This window comes from Ctenocephalides felis, unplaced genomic scaffold, assembly GCF_003426905.1.
Source record: "Ctenocephalides felis isolate EL2017-DRISC unplaced genomic scaffold, ASM342690v1 CF-g0.4_SCAFFOLD_03428, whole genome shotgun sequence".
NCBI classification, from domain to species: domain Eukaryota; kingdom Metazoa; phylum Arthropoda; class Insecta; order Siphonaptera; family Pulicidae; genus Ctenocephalides; species Ctenocephalides felis.
The window spans coordinates 87,440-102,588 of record NW_020539582.1 but is presented as its reverse complement, the minus strand read 5'-3'; the positions used below and the strand labels follow the sequence as shown (position 1 = coordinate 102,588).

The 15,149-nt window shown below is 40.6% G+C and overlaps 15 non-coding genes across 15 annotated transcripts; all 15 read right to left on the bottom strand.

Annotated features, from left to right (window-relative positions):
- Positions 1 to 1,869: 1,869 nt before the first annotated feature.
- Positions 1,870 to 1,943, bottom strand: Trnan-guu. The gene has a single exon. It is a non-coding gene; the product is annotated as a tRNA-Asn (tRNA).
- Positions 1,944 to 2,414: 471 nt separating this feature from the next.
- On the bottom strand, positions 2,415 to 2,486 carry Trnap-agg. Its single transcript has one exon. It is a non-coding gene; the product is annotated as a tRNA-Pro (tRNA).
- A 280-nt stretch (positions 2,487 to 2,766) lies between these two features.
- On the bottom strand, positions 2,767 to 2,838 carry Trnap-ugg. Its single transcript has one exon. It is a non-coding gene; the product is annotated as a tRNA-Pro (tRNA).
- A 405-nt stretch (positions 2,839 to 3,243) lies between these two features.
- Trnap-ugg lies at positions 3,244 to 3,315 on the bottom strand. Its single transcript has one exon. It is a non-coding gene; the product is annotated as a tRNA-Pro (tRNA).
- Positions 3,316 to 6,042: 2,727 nt separating this feature from the next.
- Positions 6,043 to 6,113, bottom strand: Trnap-ugg. The gene has a single exon. It is a non-coding gene; the product is annotated as a tRNA-Pro (tRNA).
- An 81-nt stretch (positions 6,114 to 6,194) lies between these two features.
- Trnan-guu lies at positions 6,195 to 6,268 on the bottom strand. Its single transcript has one exon. It is a non-coding gene; the product is annotated as a tRNA-Asn (tRNA).
- Positions 6,269 to 6,712: 444 nt separating this feature from the next.
- Positions 6,713 to 6,784, bottom strand: Trnap-agg. Its single transcript has one exon. It is a non-coding gene; the product is annotated as a tRNA-Pro (tRNA).
- A 2,330-nt stretch (positions 6,785 to 9,114) lies between these two features.
- On the bottom strand, positions 9,115 to 9,188 carry Trnan-guu. The gene has a single exon. It is a non-coding gene; the product is annotated as a tRNA-Asn (tRNA).
- A 471-nt stretch (positions 9,189 to 9,659) lies between these two features.
- Trnap-agg lies at positions 9,660 to 9,731 on the bottom strand. Its single transcript has one exon. It is a non-coding gene; the product is annotated as a tRNA-Pro (tRNA).
- Positions 9,732 to 10,011: 280 nt separating this feature from the next.
- On the bottom strand, positions 10,012 to 10,083 carry Trnap-ugg. Its single transcript has one exon. It is a non-coding gene; the product is annotated as a tRNA-Pro (tRNA).
- Positions 10,084 to 10,488: 405 nt separating this feature from the next.
- Positions 10,489 to 10,560, bottom strand: Trnap-ugg. The gene has a single exon. It is a non-coding gene; the product is annotated as a tRNA-Pro (tRNA).
- A 2,718-nt stretch (positions 10,561 to 13,278) lies between these two features.
- On the bottom strand, positions 13,279 to 13,350 carry Trnap-ugg. The gene has a single exon. It is a non-coding gene; the product is annotated as a tRNA-Pro (tRNA).
- An 82-nt stretch (positions 13,351 to 13,432) lies between these two features.
- Positions 13,433 to 13,506, bottom strand: Trnan-guu. Its single transcript has one exon. It is a non-coding gene; the product is annotated as a tRNA-Asn (tRNA).
- A 444-nt stretch (positions 13,507 to 13,950) lies between these two features.
- Positions 13,951 to 14,022, bottom strand: Trnap-agg. Its single transcript has one exon. It is a non-coding gene; the product is annotated as a tRNA-Pro (tRNA).
- Positions 14,023 to 14,953: 931 nt separating this feature from the next.
- Trnap-agg lies at positions 14,954 to 15,025 on the bottom strand. The gene has a single exon. It is a non-coding gene; the product is annotated as a tRNA-Pro (tRNA).
- Between the last annotated feature and the right edge of the window lie 124 nt (positions 15,026 to 15,149).

The window sequence follows — 15,149 nt, the reverse complement described above, 5'->3', positions numbered from 1 at the left end:
AACATGGAACTTATATCTACACTAATCTGTACACCCATGTTGCGTCCAATGTACAAAACATTGTAGGAAATAATATGAGCTCGAATTTAAAGAAATACAATAGGATATAATGTCAACATGGCAGTAAATAATATATTCGATCCAATATACAATATTGTAGTAAATAATATGTACTCGAGTTAAATAAATGTCCGGGCTCGTCCAGGATTGAACCTGGGACATCCCGCACCTTAAGCAGAAATCATACCGCTAGACCAATGATTCAATATAAAACATTGTAGTAAATAATAGATACTCGAATTGAAGAAATGTCCGGCTCGTCGGGATTTGAACCCGGGACCTCCCGCACCCAAGCGGAAATCATACCCCTAGACCAACGAGCGACATATTCTACCCGTGCGTGTTTGTGTTGCATCCAATGTACAACATTGTAGTAAATAATATGCTCGAATTTGAAGGGACCTCTCGCACCCTAAGCGAAAATCATCCCCAAGACCAGCGAGCCACGCGGTCTACTCAATAAACCTCTATACCAACGAGCCACGGGTTATACCCAGTGCGTGTTTGTGTTGGATCCAATGTACAAACATTGTAGTAAATAATAGGCACTCGAATTTAAAAAAATGTATGGGTTCGTCCGGGATTTGAACCCGGGACCTCCGCACCCAAAGCGGAAATCATACCCCAGACCAATGAGCCACGGTTTGTACCGACTGCGTATTTGTGTGCATCCAATGTACAAATGCCACGGGTTCTACTCAATAAACACATTTTCTACATGATTTGCCAGTTACGTTTAATATCTAAGCCGAAATCATAACCCTAGACCAACAAGCCACGGGTTTTATCCAGTGCATGTTTGTGTTGGAACCAATGAACAACATTGTTGTAAATAATATGTTCTCGATCCAATATATTATCAATACTGTAGTAAATAATATGTGCTCGAATTTAAAGAAATGTCCGAGCTCGTGTAAACTACATATATGATAAATAATATAATCATCAATTCTTTTGGGAATAAACAATATGCATTGAATATTTCAGAATATAAATAATAATTACTTCACGCCCCCGGGTGGGCTCGAACCACCAACCTTTCGGTTAACAGCCGAACCGCTTCTTGATAATTAAATTTATATAGCATAAACAATAATTATACTTATTGAACAATAATGGGTATAAACAACGATTATTCTTATACCCAATAAACTACACTAATCTGTAACGCACGGCCCAACCAGTGCCCGATATCTGTCCATACATCGGGCCCGATTCACTTTATACACAAATAGTTAACATTTACTTCACTCCTATAAAGTATACAAACTATACAAAGTCTACTTTTGGTTTGAGGGACAGCTTCTGAAACGCTGTACCCCATGTAATAAATAATATGCGCTCGAATTAAAAGAAATGCCCGCGCTCGTCCAGGATTTGAACGCGGGACCTCCCGCACCCAAAGCCGGAATCATACCCCTAGACCAATGAGCCACGGGTTGTACCGACTGCGTATTTGTGTTGCATCCAATGTACAACATGCCACGGGTTCTACTCAATAAACACATTTTCCACATGATTTGCCACTTACGTTTAATATCTAAGTAAATATCTAAATCATAACCCTAGATCAACAAGCCACGGGTTTTATCCAGTGCATGTTTGTGTTGGAACCAGTGAGCAACATTGTTGTAAATAATATGTTCTCGATCCAATATACAATACTGTAGTAAATAATATGTGCACGAATTTAAAGAAATGTCCGGGCTCGTGTAAACTACGTATATGATAAATAATATAATCATCAAATACTATTGGGAACAAACAATATGCATTGAATATTTCAGAATATAAATAATAACTACTTTACGCCCCCGGGTGGGCTCGAACCACCAACCTTTCGGATAACAGCCGAACGCGCTGGCCAATTGTGCCACGGAGGCTCTAATCGCTTCTTGATAATTAAATTATATATAGCATAAACAATAATTATACTTATTGAACAATAATGGGTATAAACACCGATTATTCTTACACCCAATAAACTACACTAATCTGTAACGCACGGCGCAACCAGTGCCCAATACCTGTCCATACATCGGGCCCGATTCACTTTACACACAAATAGTTAACATTTACTTTACTCCTATAAAGTATACAAACTATACAAAGTCTACTTTTGGTTTGAGGGACAGCTTCCGAAACGCTGTACCCCCATGTTATAAATAATATGCGCTCGAATTAAAAGAAATGCCCGCGCTCGTCCAGGATTTGAACCCTGGACCTCCCCCACCCAACGCGGTAATCACACCCCTAGACCAACTTACCACATGTTCTACCCAATGCGTGTTTGTGTTGCATCCAATGTACAACTTTGTGATGAATAATATGTGCTCGAATTTAAAGAAAAGTCCGGGCTCGTCCGGGATTTGAACCCGGGACCTTCCGCACCCTAAGCGGTAATCATACCCCTAGACCAACGAGCCACGGGTTGTACCCACTGCGTACTTGTGTTGCATCCAATGTTGTAACTAATATGTTTTCGATCCAATATACAATACTATGTGCTCGAATTTAAAGTTATAGATAGTAAATAATATGTGCTCGAATTTAAAGATTTGTCCGGGGCTCGTCCGGTATTTATACCGATACCTCCCGCACCCAAAGTGGGAATCATACCCCTAAGACTGCCCACTGCGTGTTTGTGTTGGATTCAATGTACAACATTGTAGTGAATAATAGGCACTCGAATTTAAAGAAATATCCGGGCTCGTCCGGGATTTGAACCCGGGACCTCCCGCACCCAAAGCGGGAATCATACCCCTAGACCAACGAGCCACGGGTTGTACCCACTGCGTATTTGTGTTGCATCCAATGTACAACATGCCACGGGTTCTACTCAATAAACACATTTTACACATGATTTGCCGCTTACGTTTAATATCTAAGCCGAAATCATAACCCTAGACCAACAAGCCACGAGTTTTATTCAGTGCGTGTTTGTGTTGGAACTAATGTACAACATTGTTGTAAATAATATGTTTTCGATCCAATATACAATACTGTAGTAAATAATATGTGCTCGAATTTAAAGATATGTCCGGGGCTCGTCCGGTATTTATCCCGATACCTCCCGCACCCAAAGTGGGAATCATAGCCATAGACTGCCCACTGCGTGTTTGTGTTGGATCCAATGTACAACATTGTAGTGAACAATAGGCACTCGAATTTAAAGAAATTTCCGGGCTCGTCCGGGATTTGAACCCGGGACCTCCCGCAACCAAAGCGGGAATTATACCCCTAGACCAACGAGCCACGGGTTGTACCGACTGCGTATTTGTGTTGCATCCAATGTACAACATGCCACGGGTTCAGAATATAAATAATAACTACTTTACGACCCGGGTGGGCTCTAACCACCAACCTTTCGGTTAACAGCCGAACGCGCTAGCCAACTGTGCCACGGAGGCTCTAACCGCTTCTTGATAATTAAATTATATATAGCATAAACAATAATTATACTTATTGAACAATAATGGGTATAAACAACAATTATTCTTATACCTAATAAACTACACTAATCTGTAACGCACGGCCCAACCGGGCCCGATTCACTTTACAGACAAATAGTTAACATTTACTTCACTCCTATAAAGTATACAAACTATACAAAGTCTACTTTCGGTTTGAGGGACAGCTTCTGAAACGCTGTACCCCCATGTAATAAATAATATGCGCTCAAATTAAAAGAAATGCCCGCGCTCGTCCAGGATTTGAACCCGGGACCTCCCCCACCTAAAGCGGGAATCATACCCCTAGACCAACTAACCGCATGTTCTACCCAGTGCGTGTTTGTGTTGCATCCAATGTACAACATTGTAGTAAATATTATATGCTCGAATTTAAAGAAAAGTCCGGGCTCGTACGGGAATGAACCCGGGACCTCCCGCACCCAAAGCGGGAATCACACCCCTAGACCAACGAGCCACGGGTTGTACCCACTGCGTATTTGTGTTCCATCCAATGTACAACATGCCACGGGTTCTACTCAATAAACACATTTTACACATAATTAGCCGCTTACGTTTAATATCTAAGCCGAAATCATAACCCTAGACCAACAAGCAACGGGTATTATCCAGTGCATGTTTGTGTTGGAACCAATGTACAACATTGTTGTAAATAATATGTTCTCGATCCAATATACAATACTGTAGTAAATAATATGTACTCGAATTTAAAGAAATGAATAATATAATCATCAAATACTATTGAGTATATACAATATGCATTGAATATTCCAGAGTATAAACAATAACTGCTTTACGCCCCCAGGTGGCGTCGAACCACGAACCTTTCGCTTATTAGCCGATCGCGCTAGCTAATTGCGCCACGGAGGCTCTTATCGCACTGTTGATAATAGTAGGAGTAAATTATATATAGCATAAACAATAATTATAATTATTGAACAATAATGGGTATGAATAACAATTATTGTACGCCCCCGGGTGGGTTCAATCCACCAACCTTTCTGTTAAAGCCTAATAAGTAAACTATATATATGATAAACAATAAAATTATGAAATACTATTTCGGTTAGCAGCCGAACGCGCTAGCCAATTGCGCCACGGAGGCTCTTGTTGTGCTGTTGATAATAATATGAGTAAATTATATATAACACTAACAATAATTACAATAGGCCCTTGTCATATTGCTGATAAAACTAGGGATAAACTATATATATGATAAACAATAAAATCATGAAATACTATTAGATATAAACAATTTTTATTGAATATTCACTTTTTACACAAATAGTTAACATTTACTTCACTCCTATAAAGTATACAAACTATACAAAGTTTACTTTCGGTTTAAGGGACAGCTTCTGAAACGCTGTACCCCCATGTAATAAATAATATGCGCTCGAATTAAAAGAAATGCCCGCGCTCGTCCAGGATTTGAACCCGAGACCTCCCCCACCTAAAGCGGGAATCATACACCTAGATCAACTAACCACATGTTCTACCCAGTGCGTGTTTGTGTTGCATCCAATGTACAACATTGTAGTAAATAATATGTGCTCGAATTTAAAGAAAAGTCCGGGCTCGTCCGGGATTTGAACCCGGGACCTCCCGCACCCAAAGCGGAAATCATACCCCTAGACCAACCAATGTACAACATGCCATGGATTCTACTCAATAAACACATTTTACACATGATTTGCCGCTTACGTTTAATATCTAAGCCGAAATCATAACCGTAGACCAACAAGCCACGAGTTTTATTCAGTGCGTGTTTGTGTTGGAACTAATGTACAACATTGTTGTAAATAATATGTTTTCGATCCAATATACAATACTGTAGTAAATAATATGTGCTCGAATTTAAAGATATGTCCGGGGCTCCCAAAGCGGGAATCATACCCCTAGACCAACGAGCCACGGGTTGTACCGACTGCGTATTTGTGTTGCATCCAATGTACAACATGCCACGGGTTCAGAATATAAATAATAACTACTTTACGACCCGGGTGGGCTCGAACCACCAACCTTTCGTTTAACAGCCAAACGCGCTAGCCAATTGTGCCACGGAAGCTCTAACCGCTTCTTGATAATTAAATTATATATAGCATATCAATAATTATACTTATTGAACAATAATGGGTATAAACAACGATTATTCTTATACCCAATAAACTACACTAATCTGTAACGCACGGCCCAACCGGGCCCGATTCACTTTACACACAAATAGTTAACATTTACTTCACTCCTATAAAGTATACAAACTGAACAAAGTCTACTTTTGGTTTGAGGGACAGCTTCTGAAACGCTGTACCCCCATGTAATAAATAATATGCTCTATAATATGCACTATAAGATATGTCCGGGGCTCGTCCGGTATTTATCCCGATACCTCCGCCCGCACCCAAAGTGGGAATCATACCCCTAGACTGCCCACTGCGTGTTTGTGTTGGATCCAATACAAAATACACAACATTGTAGTGAACAATAGGCACTCGAATTTAGAGAAATGTCCGGGCTCGTCCGGGATTTGAACCCGGGACCTCCCGCACCCAAAGCGGGAATCATACCCTAGACCAACGAGCCACGGGTTGTACCCACTGCGTATTTGTGTTGCATCCAATGTACAACATGCCACGGTTCAGAATATAAATAATAACCACTTTACGCCCCCGGGTGGGCTCGAACCACCAACCTTTCGGTTAACAGCCGAACGCGCTAGCCAATTGTGCCACGGAGGCTCTAACCGCATCTTGATAATTGAATTATATATAGCATAAACAATAATTATACTTATTGAACAATAATGGGTATAAACAACGATTATTCTTATACCCAATAAACTACACTAATCTGTAACGCACGGCCCAACCGGGCCCGATTCACTTTACACACAAATAGTTAACATTTACTTCACTCCTATAAAGTATACAAACTATACAAAGTCTACTTTTGGTTTGAGGGACAGCTTCTGAAACGCTGTACCCCCATGTAATAAATAATATGCGCTCGAATTAAAAGAAATGCCCGCGCTCGTCCAGAATTTGAACCCGGGACCTCCCCCACCCAAAGCGGTAATCATACCCCTAGACCAACTTACCACTTGTCCTTCAATGCGTGTTTGTATTGTATCCAATGTACAACATTGTAGTGAACAATAGGCACTCGAATTTAAAGAAATGTCCGGGCTCGTCCGGGATTTGAACCCGGGACCTCCCGCACCCTAAGCGGTAATCATACCCCTAGACCAACGAGCCACGGGTTGTACCCACTGCGTATTTGTGTTGCATCCAATGTTGTAACTAATATGTTTTCGATCCAATATACAATACTGTAGTAAATAATATGTGCTCAAATTTAAAGATATGTCCGGGGCTCGTCCGGTATTTTTCCCGATACATCCCGCACCCAAAGTGGGAATCATACCCCTAGACTGCCCACTGCGTGTTTGTGTTGGAACCAATGTACAACAATGTTGTAAATAATATGTTCTCGATTCAATATACAATACTGTAGTAAATAATATGTGCTCGAATTTAAAGATATGTCTGGGCTCGTGTAAACTACATATATGATAAATAATATAATCATCAAATACTATTTGGTATAAACAATATGCATTGAATATTTCAGAGTATAAATAATAACTACTTTACGCCCCCGGGTTGGCTCGAACCACCAACCTTTCGGTTAACAGCCGAACGCACAAGCCAATTGCGCCACGGAGGCTCTTATCGCTTCTTGATAATTAAATTATATATAGCATAAACAATAATTATACTTATTGAACAATAATGGGTATAAACAACGATTATTCTTATACCCAATAAACTACACTAATCTGTAACCCACGGCGCAACCAGTGCCCAATACCTGTCCATACATCGGGCCCGATTCACTTTACACACAAATAGTTAATATTTACTTCACTCCAATAAACTATGCAAACTATACTAAGTCTACTTTCGGTTTGAGGGACAGCTTCTGAAACGCTGTACCCCCATGTAATAAATAATATGCGCTCAAATTAAAAGAAATGCACGCGCTCGTCCAGGATTTGAACCCGGGACCTCTTCACCCATAGCGGGAATCATACCCCTAGACCAACTAACCACATGTTCTACCCAGTGCGTGTTTGTGTTGCATCCAATGTACAACATTGTAGTAAATAATATGTGCTCGAATTTGAAGGGACCTCTCGCACCCTAAGCGAAAATCATACCCCAAGACCAGCGAGCCACGCGGTCTACTCAATAAACCTCTATACCAACGAGCCACGGGTTATACCCAGTGCGTGTTTGTGTTGGATCCAATGTACAACATTGTAGTAAATAATAGGCACTCGAATTTAAAAAAAATGTCTGGGTTCGTCCGGGATTTGAACCCGGAATCATACCCCTAGACCAATGAGCCACGGTTTGTACCGACTGCGTATTTGTGTTGCATCCAATGTACAACATGCCACGGGTTCTACTCAATAAACACATTTTCTACATGATTTGCCAGTTACGTTTAATATCTAAGCCGAAATCATAACCCTAGACCAACAAGCCACGGGTTTTATCCAGTGCATGTTTGTGTTGGAACCAATGAACAACATTGTTGTAAATAATATGTTCTCGATCCAATATATTATACAATACTGTAGTAAATAATATGTGCTCGAATTTAAAGAAATGTCCGAGCTCGTGTAAACTACATATATGATAAATAATATAATCATCAAATTCTTTTGGGAATAAACAATATGCATTGAATATTTCAGAATATAAATAATAATTACTTCACGCCCCGGGTGGGCTCGAACCACCAACCTTTCGGTTAACAGCCGAACCGCTTCTTGATAATTAAATTATATATAGCATAAACAATAATTATACTTATTGAACAATAATGGGTATAAACAACGATTATTCTTATACCCAATAAACTACACTAATCTGTAACGCACGGCCCAACCAGTGCCCGATATCTGTCCATACATCGGGCCCGATTCACTTTATACACAAATAGTTAACATTTACTTCACTCCTATAAAGTATACAAACTATACAAAGTCTACTTTTGGTTTGAGGGACAGCTTCTGAAACGCTGTACCCCCATGTAATAAATAATATGCGCTCGAATTAAAAGAAATGCCCGCGCTCGTCCAGGATTTGAACCCGGGACCTCCCCCTCCAAAGCCGGAATCATACCCCTAGACCAATGAGCCACGGGTTGTACCGACTGCGTATTTGTGTTGCATCCAATGTACAACATGCCACGGGTTCTACTCAATAAACACATTTTCCACATGATTTGCCACTTACGTTTAATATCTAAGTAAATATCTAAATCATAACCCTAGATCAACAAGCCACGGGTTTTATCCAGTGCATGTTTGTGTTGGAACCAGTGAGCAACATTGTTGTAAATAATATGTTCTCGATCCAATATACAATACTGTAGTAAATAATATGTGCACGAATTTAAAGAAATGTCCGGGCTCGTGTAAACTACATATATGATAAATAATATAATCATCAAATACTATTGGGAACAAACAATATGCATTGAATATTTCAGAATATAAATAATAACTACTTTACGCCCCCGGGTGGGCTCGAACCACCAACCTTTCGGTTAACAGCCGAACGCGCTGGCCAATTGTGCCACGGAGGCTCTAATCGCTTCTTGATAATTAAATTATATATAGCATAAACAATAATTATACTTATTGAACAATAATGGGTATAAACACCGATTATTCTTACACCCAATAAACTACACTAATCTGTAACGCACGGCGCAACCAGTGCCCAATACCTGTCCATACATCGGGCCCGATTCACTTTACACACAAATAGTTAACATTTACTTTACTCCTATAAAGTATACAAACTATACAAAGTCTACTTTTGGTTTGAGGGACAGCTTCTGAAACGCTGTACCCCCATGTTATAAATAATATGCGCTCGAATTAAAAGAAATGCCCGCGCTCGTCCAGGATTTGAACCCTGGACCTCCCCCACCCAACGCGGTAATCACACCCCTAGACCAACTTACCACATGTTCTACCCAATGCGTGTTTGTGTTGCATCCAATGTACAACTTTGTGATGAATAATATGTGCTCGAATTTAAAGAAAAGTCCGGGCTCGTCCGGGATTTGAACCCGGGACCTTCCGCACCCTAAGCGGTAATCATACCCCTAGACCAACGAGCCACGGGTTGTACCCACTGCGTATTTGTGTTGCATCCAATGTTGTAACTAATATGTTTTCGATCCAATATACAATACTATGTGCTCGAATTTAAAGTTATAGATAGTAAATAATATGTGCTCGAATTTAAAGATATGTCCGGGGCTCGTCCGGTATTTATACCGATACCTCCCGCACCCAAAGTGGGAATCATACCCCTAAGACTGCCCACTGCGTGTTTGTGTTGGATTCAATGTACAACATTGTAGTGAATAATAGGCACTCGAATTTAAAGAAATATCCGGGCTCGTCCGGGATTTGAACCCGGGACCTCCCGCACCCAAAGCGGGAATCATACCCCTAGACCAACGAGCCACGGGTTGTACCCACTGCGTATTTGTGTTCCATCCAATGTACAACATGCCATGGATTCTACTCAATAAACACATTTTACACATGATTTGCCGCTTACGTTTAATATCTAAGCCGAAATCATAACCCTAGACCAACAAGCCACGAGTTTTATTCAGTGCGTGTTTGTGTTGGAACTAATGTACAACATTGTTGTAAATAATATGTTTTCGATCCAATATACAATACTGTAGTAAATAATATGTGCTCGAATTTAAAGATATGTCCGGGGCTCGTCCGGTATTTATCCCGATACCTCCCGCACCCAAAGTGGGAATCATAGCCATAGACTGCCCACTGCGTGTTTGTGTTGGATCCAATGTACAACATTGTAGTGAACAATAGGCACTCGAATTTAAAGAAATTTCCGGGCTCGTCCGGGATTTGAACCCGGGACCTCCCGCACCCAAAGCGGGAATTATACCCCTAGACCAACGAGCCACGGGTTGTACCGACTGCGTATTTGTGTTGCATCCAATGTACAACATGCCACGGGTTCAGAATATAAATAATAACTACTTTACGACCCGGGTGGGCTCTAACCACCAACCTTTCGGTTAACAGCCGAACGCGCTAGCCAACTGTGCCACGGAGGCTCTAACCGCTTCTTGATAATTAAATTATATATAGCATAAACAATAATTATACTTATTGAACAATAATGGGTATAAACAACAATTATTCTTATACCTAATAAACTACACTAATCTGTAACGCACGGCCCAACCGGGCCCGATTCACTTTACAGACAAATAGTTAACATTTACTTTACTCCTATAAAGTATACAAACTATACAAAGTCTACTTTCGGTTTGAGGGACAGCTTCTGAAACGCTGTACCCCCATGTAATAAATAATATGCGCTCAAATTAAAAGAAATGCCCGCGCTCGTCCAGGATTTGAACCCGGGACCTCCCCCACCTAAAGCGGGAATCATACCCCTAGACCAACTAACCGCATGTTCTACCCAGTGCGTGTTTGTGTTGCATCCAATGTACAACATTGTAGTAAATATTATATGCTCGAATTTAAAGAAAAGTCCGGGCTCGTACGGGAATGAACCCGGGACCTCCCGCACCCAAAGCGGGAATCATACCCTAGACCAACGAGCCACGGGTTGTACCCACTGCGTATTTGTGTTCCATCCAATGTACAACATGCCACGGGTTCTACTCAATAAACACATTTTACACATAATTAGCCGCTTACGTTTAATATCTAAGCCGAAATCATAACCCTAGACCAACAAGCAACGGGTATTATCCAGTGCATGTTTGTGTTGGAACCAATGTACAACATTGTTGTAAATAATATGTTCTCGATCCAATATACAATACTGTAGTAAATAATATGTACTCGAATTTAAAGAAATGAATAATATAATCATCAAATACTATTGAGTATATACAATATGCATTGAATATTCCAGAGTATAAACAATAACTGCTTTACGCCCCCGGGTGGCGTCGAACCACGAACCTTTCTCTTATTAGCCGATCGCGCTAGCTAATTGCGCCACGGAGGCTCTTATCGCACTGTTGATAATAGTAGGAGTAAATTATATATAGCATAAACAATAATTATAATTATTGAACAATAATGGGTATGAATAACAATTATTGTACGCCCCCGGGTGGGTTCAATCCACCAACCTTTCTGTTAAAGCCTAATAAGTAAACTATACATATGATAAACAATAAAATTATGAAATACTATTTCGGTTAGCAGCCGAACGCGCTAGCCAATTGCGCCACGGAGGCTCTTGTTGTGCTGTTGATAATAATATGAGTAAATTATATATAACACTAACAATAATTACAATAGGCCCTTGTCATATTGCTGATAAAACTAGGGATAAACTATATATATGATAAACAATAAAATCATGAAATACTATTAGATATAAACAATTTTTATTGAATATTCACTTTTTACACAAATAGTTAACATTTACTTCACTCCTATAAAGTATACAAACTATACAAAGTTTACTTTCGGTTTAAGGGACAGCTTCTGAAACGCTGTACCCCCATGTAATAAATAATATGCGCTCGAATTAAAAGAAATGCCCGCGCTCGTCCAGGATTTGAACCCGAGACCTCCCCCACCTAAAGCGGGAATCATACACCTAGATCAACTAACCACATGTTCTACCCAGTGCGTGTTTGTGTTGCATCCAATGTACAACATTGTAGTAAATAATATGTGCTCGAATTTAAAGAAAAGTCCGGGCTCGTCCGGGATTTGAACCCGGGACCTCCCGCACCCAAAGCGGAAATCATACCCCTAGACCAACCAATGTACAACATGCCATGGATTCTACTCAATAAACACATTTTACACATGATTTGCCGCTTACGTTTAATATCTAAGCCGAAATCATAACCGTAGACCAACAAGCCACGAGTTTTATTCAGTGCGTGTTTGTGTTGGAACTAATGTACAACATTGTTGTAAAAATATGTTTTCGATCCAATATACAATACTGTAGTAAATAATATGTGCTCGAATTTAAAGATATGTCCGGGGCTCCCAAAGCGGGAATCATACCCCTAGACCAACGAGCCACGGGTTGTACCGACTGCGTATTTGTGTTGCATCCAATGTACAACATGCCACGGGTTCAGAATATAAATAATAACTACTTTACGACCCGGGTGGGCTTGAACCACCAACCTTTCGTTTAACAGCCAAACGCGCTAGCCAATTGTGCCACGGAAGCTCTAACCGCTTCTTGATAATTAAATTATATATAGCATATCAATAATTATACTTATTGAACAATAATGGGTATAAACAACGATTATTCTTATACCCAATAAACTACACTAATCTGTAACGCACGGCCCAACCGGGCCCGATTCACTTTACACACAAATAGTTAACATTTACTTCACTCCTATAAAGTATACAAACTGAACAAAGTCTACTTTCGGTTTGAGGGACAGCTTCTGAAACGCTGTACCCCCATGTAATAAATAATATGCTCTATAATATGCACTATAAGATATGTCCGGGGCTCGTCCGGTATTTATCCCGATACCTCCGCCCGCACCCAAAGTGGGAATCATACCCCTAGACTGCCCACTGCGTGTTTGTGTTGGATCCAATGTACAACATTGTAGTGAACAATAGGCACTCGAATTTAGAGAAATGTCCGGGCTCGTCCGGGATTTGAACCCGGGACCTCCCGCACCCAAAGCGGGAATCATACCCCTAGACCAACGAGCCACGGGTTGTACCCACTGCGTATTTGTGTTGCATCCAATGTACAACATGCCACGGGTTCAGAATATAAATAATAACCACTTTACGCCCCCGGGTGGGCTCGAACCACCAACCTTTCGGTTAACAGCCGAACGCGCTAGCCAATTGTGCCACGGAGGCTCTAACCGCATCTTGATAATTAAATTATATATAGCATAAACAATAATTATACTTATTGAACAATAATGGGTATAAACAACAATTATTCTTATACCCAATAAACTACACTAATCTGTAACGCACGGCCCAACCGGGCCCGATTCACTTTACACACAAATAGTTAACATTTACTTCACTCCTATAAAGTATACAAACTATACAAAGTCTACTTTTGGTTTGAGGGACAGCTTCTGAAACGCTGTACCCCCATGTAATAAATAATATGCGCTCGAATTAAAAGAAATGCCCGCGCTCGTCCAGAATTTGAACCCGGGACCTCCCCCACCCAAAGCGGTAATCATACCCCTAGACCAACTTACCACTTGTCCTTCAATGCGTGTTTGTGTTGTATCCAATGTACAACATTGTAGTGAACAATAGGCACTCGAATTTAAAGAAATGTCCGGGCTCGTCCGGGATTTGAACCCGGGACCTCCCGCACCCTAAGCGGTAATCATACCCCTAGACCAACGAGCCACGGGTTGTACCACTGCGTATTTGTGTTGCATCCAATGTTGTAACTAATATGTTTTCGATCCAATATACAATACTGTAGTAAATAATATGTGCTCAAATTTAAAGATATGTCGGGGCTCGTCCGGTATTTTTCCCGATACATCCAGCACCCAAAGTGGGAATCATACCCCTAGACTGCCCACTGCGTGTTTGTGTTGGAACCAATGTACAACAATGTTGTAAATAATATGTTCTCGATTCAATATACAATACTGTAGTAAATAATATGTGCTCGAATTTAAAGATATGTCTGGGCTCGTGTAAACTACATATATGATAAATAATATAATCATCAAATACTATTTGGTATAAACAATATGCATTGAATATTTCAGAGTATAAATAATAACTACTTTACGCCCCCGGGTTGGCTCGAACCACCAACCTTTCGGTTAACAGCCGAACGCACAAGCCAATTGCGCCACGGAGGCTCTTATCGCTTCTTGATAATTAAATTATATATAGCATAACAATAATTATACTTATTGAACAATAATGGGTATAAACAACGATTATTCTTATACCCAATAAACTACACTAATCTGTAACCCACGGCGCAACCAGTGCCCAATACCTGTCCATACATCGGGCCCGATTCACTTACACACAAATAGTTAATATTACTTCACTCCAATAAACTATGCAACTATACTAAGTCTACTTTCGGTTTGAGGGACAGCTTCTGAAACGCTGTACCCCCATGTAATAAATAATATGCGCTCAAATTAAAAGAAATGCCCGCGCTCGTCCAGGATTTGAACCCGGGACCTCTTCACCCATAGCGGGAATCATACCCCTAGACCAACTAACCACATGTTCTACCCAGTGCGTGTTTGTGTTGCATCCAATGTACAACATTGTAGTAATAAATGTGCTCGAATTAAGAAAAGTCCGGGCCGTCCGGGATTTGAACCCGGGACCTCCCGCACCCTACGCGAAAATCATACCCCTAGACCAACGAGCCACGGGTTGTACCCACTGCGTATTTGTGTTGCATCCAATGTACAACATGCCACGGGTTCTACCAATAAACACATTTTACACATGATTTGCCACTTACGTTTAATATCTAAGCCGAAATCATAACC